The following is a 6935-nucleotide window of genomic DNA, read 5'->3' on the forward strand; positions in this document are numbered from 1 at the left end:
AAGTGGAATTTTATTAGATGTTATATGATTCAGAGTTGAGATGTACTACCCATTGCATTTTTTCATCTGCAAATTATCGTCATTTTCGAACAGACTGTTTATGTCCCAAATGGGAACGACGGAAGATATGCGTGATGCAGTATACAATGACCTTTGCTTCCCTTCAGTGGTGACAATAAATTTTCGTTTGTTACGGTGAACACCGCACTGCACCTCTCAGGATTTTTCATGATATCGAAGGTCATAGTCTGGTTCGCCGCCACTTACAGGTCTTGGGAGATCCTTTCGCACTGTAGTCGATGAAATACACAACCCCCGAGAGAGCATTTAAAAATATTTACCAATATTCCCAGGTGAACTCCTCAGGACTCAACTATTTTCCAATCATCCTCTACTGTCATGCGACAGTCGAAACCAAGTTGATCTCGAGTGCCATCAATAACGAGGTGGCGTAGATTGCCAAAATCCACCGATTTCTCACAGTTATAGTTGCGGTCACCAAAACCGAGCACTGAGTTGTTCGAGGAAAGTCTCCCACTCTTCAGCACGGAGGTCCCCTTTCGTATGTACATAGGAATTTACTATGGAAATGTTCCTCATTTCAGACCAACATTTCGCGGTTAATATTCCATCTGATACCGGTTCTCTGAATATGAGGATGCACCCAGCGTAAGCATTACTTCACTGGCTTAATAGAGTACAGTAGTGCAGTGTTGCTGACTCTGCTCTCCAGAATCATACTAGTTTGCCCGGCTTGACCCCACAATGTCCAGTCCGCATCGCTGAAATTCTCACTTAAGTTAGCGTAAGTGGGCATTCTGGTAAGCCTCGATAATATTTTCGAAGAGGGTTTATACACATTCAAGAATTCAATCATAAATCATTGACGAAAGTGGAGGATCGAAGCTGGAAAAACACTCCGCTTCGGATGTATGGTAGGCTTACTATTTCTCAAGCGGCGCGAGACGCGTCCGTTTTGATTTGCGGTAGCCGGGTTGAGGGTGTGGTGTTTCTGGTTGCTCGCTGAAACCCTCTTTTGGTTTTAGCTGAGGATGGAGTGTTGTGGCGGAGCGAACAGCTTGCATGTCGTATGCACGCAAGTGCGAATCATGTCAGCCATAATATCGAAAAACAATTTTGAGGTCATCCATCACAAATGAATTATCAATTATACCTACTAAATTAGTAATTGTAATTACTATAGAAGGATACCTTCTACGAGGCAGTAGAACCAACCCTCGAAGCTTGTCCCAGATATGACATCAAATTCATACTTGGAGATTTTAACAGCCAAGTAGGGAAGGAGCCCGTATTCAGGCGATACGTTGGCTCCGATAGCTTATACGAAAAAACAAATGATAACGGACTGCGGATTATTCAATTAGCAGGGTCACACGAAATGGTTGTTGGAAGTACTTGGTTTGCGCGGAAAACGGTCCACAAACATACTTGGGCCTCTCCAGACGGGACCACTTTCAACCAAATTGACCACATGTTGATCGAACGCCGCCACCTCTCAGCCTTGATGAATGTCAGAACATATAGGGGGGCCAATATAGACTCGGATCACTATCTCGTTGGCATGGCGCTCCGAGCTCGAATAATAACACCACCTAGAATTCCCTCTGACAATCGGGTGAGAGTGAACACTGAAGCCATCCACAACCCAACCCTTGGCGACACCTATAAGAGGAAAATGGATGCCGCAATAACCGCAGTCAACAGAGGAGCTGGACATGAAGCATCAACAAATGATTTTCATAATCACCTGAAGAACGTTATCACGGATACGGCCACAAGCATACTTGGCCCCAGCCGCAAAAGGAGTCGGAACGGCTGGTTTGACGATGAATGTAAGCTAGCAACGGAACGGAAGAATGCCGCATACCGAGTAATCTTGCATTTTCAAAGAACGCGACACGCGCAGAGACTTATCACGAACTCCGTCGAGCGGAGAAGCGACTTCACAGACGGAGAAAGGAAGCCTGGGAGAACCAACAAGTCTGGGAGCTAGAAAAGTACAGGGAGCAACCGCACCAGGCGCGGAAGTTTCACCAACAAGTCAGCAGGATGAAGTCTTATACACCTCGATGCTAATCCTGCCGAGACAAAGAGGGAAATCTGATTTGCTACAGAATGGGCATATTAGAGCGATGGGTTGAGTACTTTGATGAACTACTGCTCAACCAGAACATCGGCGAGTTGGAGGTCCCGCCAACTGAAGACGACGGACAAATACTGCCACTAGCAAGTCTAAGAGAAACAGTGCGTGCAATTCATCGGTTAAAAAATCGTAAGGCGCCAGGAGCCGATGGAATTACAGCCGAATTGGTTAAATATGGAGGCGACCAGTTACACCAAGTGTTCATCAACTTGTGCTCAAGGTATGGGACAGCGAATCAATGCCTGACGATTGGCAACGAGGCATTATCTGTCTCATACATAAAAAGGGAGATATCATACAGTGCAGCAATTATAGAGGTATCACGTTGCTGATTACCATCTATAAGATATTCTCCACTATCTTGCTAGGCCGGATAGCCCCATACGCCCAGAACATCATTGGCCCATACCAAAGACGCTTCACTCCAGACAAATCAGCAACAGATCAGATTTTCTCTGTGCGGCAAGCGATGGAAAAACTGTTGGAATATGGACAACAGTTGCACCATCTGTTCATCGACTTTAAACCCGCCTATGATAGCATAGTCAGGGTAAAACTGTACACGGCTATGAGAGAATTCGGTATCCCGACGAAATTAATAAGACGGACTAAGCTGACCCTGACCAATGTGCGAGGCCAGATAAAAGCAGCAGGATCACTCTCAAGACCATTCGACATCAACAACGGTCTATGACAAGGGGATGCGCTATCATGCGTACTCTTTAACCTGGCCCTCGAGAAAATGATCCGTTATGCTGAGGTAAATGCAAGAGGTACGATCCTCTTCAAATCCACCCAATTACTGGCCTATGCTGACGATATCGACATCATGGGAAGAACCACCCGAGACGTACAAACTGCCTTCATCCAGATCGAGCAAGCGGCGCGAGATCTTGGGCTGCACATCAATGAAGGTAAGACAAAATATATGGTGGCAACGTCAGCACCGAAGACGAATCAACCAACAACATCAAACCGCACTGGTCAAACACGAAGAAGAATAAGGATAGGAGAATACAACTTTGAGACCGTTGACAATTTCTCCTATCTAAGGTCGAAAATCACAACCGATAACAGCTACGATGATGAAATCCGCGCACGGTAGTTCTCAGCCAACAGAGCCTATTTCATCTTACAAAGACTGTTCCGCTCGAAGCGTCTCACCTTAGTGTCAAAGCTCTTACTGTACAAGACTATGATCTTGCCAGTCCTCATGTATTCCTCGGAAACTTGGGTTCTTAGCAAGAAAAATTGCGAACTCTTGGCCGCATTCAAGAGAAGAATCCTCCGAAGAATTTTTGGCCCCCTACATGAGAATGGACGATTTCGTAGCCTACACAATGACGAAATCTATGAGCAATACCATGACCGTCCGGTTGTGGATAAAATCCGGCTCAATAGGTTACGGTGGGCGGGTCACTTAATCCGTATGGATGAAGATGATCCCACCCGGAAAGTCTATAAGGGCAATATCTATGGTAGAAAAAGAAGACGAGGCAGACCCTGCCTAAGATGGAGCGATGGCGTAGGTCAGGACGCCAGACAGCTTTTAGGGATATCGAATTGGTGGACTTCGGCGCAAAACCGGGATGTCTGGAGTTCCTTATTAAGGCAGGCCTAGACCGGATACCGGTTGTTGCGCCGTTGATGATGATGATAGTAGTTCATGACGAGCGACTAAGAATAGTCTACATCTAGAAAGGTCGTAGAAGGGGCGGAGGGCGAGGAAGTAAATACGCAACAGAAGTAAGAGTTAAGTTGTTCACCAGATTATTGTAAGGATTTGGAAGTTGAGTTAACAAAATTGATGGAAGTGGACAAAGATTGAATGGATGAGCATAATCCACACCAGAAAGTCAACAATGCTAATATCTATGGTAAACAGGGAAGACGTAGCAGACTTTGTGTCAGCGATGGCGTAAACCAGAATACCAGATCGTTGTTAAAGATATCGGATTGGCGGACATTGCCGTAAAACCGGGACATTTGAAGTTCCTTATTGTTAGGCCCACACCGGAGACCAGTACTATTGACGATGAAAACGCGATTAATAACCATAAAGGTGTAGACAAAGTTGCCTCTATTCAACGGACAACTCCTGAATACGACCCCCAACTTGACCTTGTATATTTCAATTGGTGGTTACTTTTCATCCTTCCCGTTCGATGTCTTGTCATTAGTTATTAAAGCAGTCAAATTCCATACAACGCAGAGCAAGGTAATTTATTTTATTTATTTGCTGCAGAGTTGACAAAACCAGAAGCCTTCCCAATTGAAATTAGACGTCGAATGAGAACTCTCAATAATTTAAGATAACCAATCAAATATCGTCGAATAATACATAAAATATGAATAAAACATGGAACCACATCGAATGAAGATGTCTAGCTACTTCGTGTCGTCTCAAGCTGAGCAATGAAATCAACAAAATATGTTCAGCCGCAAAGAGTACAATCTTCGTTTACTTGAACGGTTTCACAGAATAACTGATATTCAATTATCTAAACGGTCCACTAACCGCCAGACATCTACTGTGTCCATTATCCTTCACCATTTTAATAGACGTCCCACAGAAAATGCTTCGAATCTAAATAGTACTTAGACGGAAAGCTATGAATCCTTAAAATATTGGAACTGAAGGAAACACCAGCACACTCAATACTTTGTGTGCGAATGACTAGGATACGGTCGAGTTCGTCCTGTCTTGCCACAAAATCAATTATTCTGTCTCGTTGGCAGAAAGCGTCATTCACTTGATAAATTGCGACTGGTAAACTTTGGAATTGGAATCAAATTCGACTTCTATTCATCTCGTTGACACCGTAATAAATATTTCAATCAAATGAATCTTCAATATAAATATAAGATAGTTTACTATAATATAATTGCTCCCAGGAAAGTGGAACAGGGTGAAACTGTTAACAAATCTGGAACAAGAATCCTTCGGTTAATAAAGCGTGCAAAACTTTCAGTCAAGTGTGTTCGCCAGCATATCTTCATTAGGCACTTCGAGAGCATTTTGTCATGGGGTTGATACCCTGTTAAGGGTTCCTAAGCTGAGCCTATTTCCCAAAATGGAAAGTAAATATTATCAAATCACCTGTGGGACACATATCTTTATCTAAAATTGGCACACAATATCGTTGAAGAGAGAACTTCAACATACTTGTCCTCAGAGACTTTTTCTCCAAATTCTGTCTTGAGGAGCACTTGAAGAAGCGACCCAAATGAAAGGATTGCCAGCCACTTGGGAGAATATTGGATACTCTATCAATTAAATATTCATGTCCGTCATGTCCCCTTAATATATTTAAACCGAAAGTTTAAGTGTTCTGTAAGTAAACATAATTTAATTCCGAGTCAAGTCCCATTTGGTTCAGTGACCAGAAAACGAGCTTCAACCTTCTTCGCAAAATAGATTAAACTTCCGTAAACTGATAGAAGGCTACCAACGCCTTACACGTAGCGACTTCAGATATTAGAAATGAGTGTACAGTACGTATATCTGTGTATAGATAGTCCTACCGTGTGAGGAAGGGACCCCGTCATGAAAGTCTAAATTTGCTCTATATATTTATAGTTGGCTCATTTCTAACTTGTTAGACACAAATATCTGTAAAAGTTAGGCAGGATATTTGCTTTTGGATATAATTCAATATACATAATATGCTCCAAGCAGCATAATGTTACAATAATTTAAATGTAAATATTTAACCAATGGAACAGGGATGAAAGGAAAACAAATTCTATCCCGAAAATGCCCCAGGAAAATACAATATAAAAGAGATGTTCTTACGTTGAGTGGAAAATGTCCCAACTGAGAGACAAACTTTATTAATTCAAAATGCAAATTAGAATCGATTCCAATTAACCTTTCAAAATTTCCAGACAAATTCTGTCTGTTTTGTTTTCAGAAGACTTAAGAAACGCAACCCCTTCCCGTCAAAGTTGACAGATAAGTACGATAACTTGGGAATTCCGTACTTACGACTTTCAAGTTGTGAATTGTGAAATCGATCGAGTCCAGATTACTATGGGCCGAGTGTCTACTGTTCACTAGGATAGCTTCACTGTTATCATCGAAGGAAGCCAATAGAAGGTTATTAGTACTTAGCTTCATTCTGTCTCATACTAGAATATCAGTGGCACATCGTCTGTTCTCTACGGGACAACTCATGGACGCCATGTAGGTCATTTCTCCTTTGCATAGGATTGTGTGACTACCAAGACCGTCTATCTTGCGTTATAGTCTCGAATCCCAGTGGAAACAGTTGTTGTTGGACATATCAAATTAACCATGCTATCAAACTATCACGACCAGGATCAGCAATGTGTTTCAGCTCGTTACTTTACTGTTCTGGTCCATGCATTTTAAGACCAACTTATTCATTACGGCACATCCAGCAATGCCGTCATTCCTGGATATGAGACCTACTCACTGCCATTTTTACCTTTTATTACCCAAACAGTACTCGCTTTTCTAATCATGACGCCCACGGTTCGTATTAGCAATCAAATGGGAAATAACAAAATTGATTAATAATAGTGAAATGAAAAATAGGGGTATCCAGACATAGAACATATGGGAATGCTCCATACTACACGTAGCAGGCATGAAGGGTAAGGGAATATTTCATTGAAGGGGCGTTTTCCGCAATGGGTCCCTCCACTTTTATGTATGATGTGTCGCACTATCCGCTTGACTAGAAGCTATACTGAATCTACCCTCTATTATTGGCTGTGAAATGAAAAGCAGTTGGCAAAGCATGCT

Source organism: Hermetia illucens, chromosome 2 (genome assembly GCF_905115235.1).
Source record: "Hermetia illucens chromosome 2, iHerIll2.2.curated.20191125, whole genome shotgun sequence".
Lineage (NCBI taxonomy): Eukaryota > Metazoa > Arthropoda > Insecta > Diptera > Stratiomyidae > Hermetia > Hermetia illucens.